Genomic DNA, 1,478 nt, shown 5'->3' with positions numbered 1-1,478 from the left:
CTTTTCCTCCCTATTTCTCACTCCCTTCCCCCCCCCTTTCCTACTTCCTTCTCAATCCTTCTCTCCCCACCCTTTCCTCTATCCTTGTCGCTCACATCCGCCTCCTTTTGTCCCCCTTCTCACTTTCTTCCCCTCTTTTCCTCCCTATTTCTCACTCCCTTCCCCCCCCCTTTCCTACTTCCTTCTCAATCCTTCTCTCCCCACCCTTTCCTCTATCCTTGTCGCTCACATCCGCCTCCTTTTGTCCCCCTTCTCACTTTCTTCCCCTCTTTTCCTCCCTATTTCTCACTCCCTTCCCCCCCCTTTCCTACTTCCTTCTCAATCCTTCTCTCCCCACCCTTTCCTCTATCCTTGTCGCTCACATCCGCCTCCTTTTGTCCCCCTTCTCACTTTCTTCCCCTCTTTTCCTCCCTATTTCTCACTCCCTTCCCCCCCTTTCCTCTACCCTTGTCACTCCCTACCCATCCTTTCCTCCCTCCTTTTCCATAATTTACATGGTTTATCATTCCTTATCATCATCATCATCAATGATTAGTCGAAGGCAGAAAAAAGGCCTCAGATATGTTTGTCCACTCCCGTCTGTTTATAGCCTTTCTATGCCACTTTATACATGCAAATTTTTATTCATGGTTTATCATTGGTTGTCATCATCATCACCCATGATTAGTCAAATACAGGATAAAGGCCTCAGATATATTTGTTCAATCCCATCTGATTATGGTATTTCTATGCAAGTTTATATCTGCAAATATTTATTCTTTGTTTATCATTCGTTATCATCATCTTCATCATCATCCATGATTAGAAGAATGCAGGACAAAGGCCTCACACATGTTTGTTCACTTTTGTCGGTTTATGCTATTTCTATGCCAGTTCATATTTGTAAATTTTTATTCATGGCTTAGAAAGACTATAAACTATTGAACAAACATGTGTGAGCCTTTGTCCTGCATTTTATTTATCATGGGGGATGATGATGATAACGAATGATAAACCATGTAAAGTAGGGAGAAGGAGGGAGGAAAGGAGGGTATGGGAGTGACAAGGGTGGAGGAAAGGAGGGGGAAAGGGAGTGAAAAGTAGGGAGGAAAAGAGGGGAAGGAAGTGAGAAGGGGGACAATAGGAGGCAGAAGTGAGTCACAAGGGTTGGGGAAAGGATTGATAAGGAGGGAAGAAAGGAGGGGGAAGGGAATGAGAAGGGTGGATGAAAGGAGGGGAAAGGGAGTGAAAAGGAGGGAGAAAGGAGGGAGAAAGGAATGAAAATATAAGAAGAAAGAAGGGGGAAGGGAGTTAGAAGGGGGAAGTAAAGGAGGGGGAAGGGAGTGAGAAGGAAGGACGAAAAGAGGGGGAATGAAAAGCGAAGGGGAAGGTAGTAAGAAGGAGGGAGGAAAGGAGGAGGAAAGGTGTGAGAAGTGGGAGGGAAAGGAAGTTGAAGGGATTGGAGGAAATGAGAGGATAGGGAGTGGAGGAAAGGAGAG

This window comes from Palaemon carinicauda, chromosome 3 (genome assembly GCF_036898095.1).
Source record: "Palaemon carinicauda isolate YSFRI2023 chromosome 3, ASM3689809v2, whole genome shotgun sequence".
Classification (NCBI taxonomy): domain Eukaryota; kingdom Metazoa; phylum Arthropoda; class Malacostraca; order Decapoda; family Palaemonidae; genus Palaemon; species Palaemon carinicauda.
Note: the sequence above shows the minus strand (reverse complement) of the source record.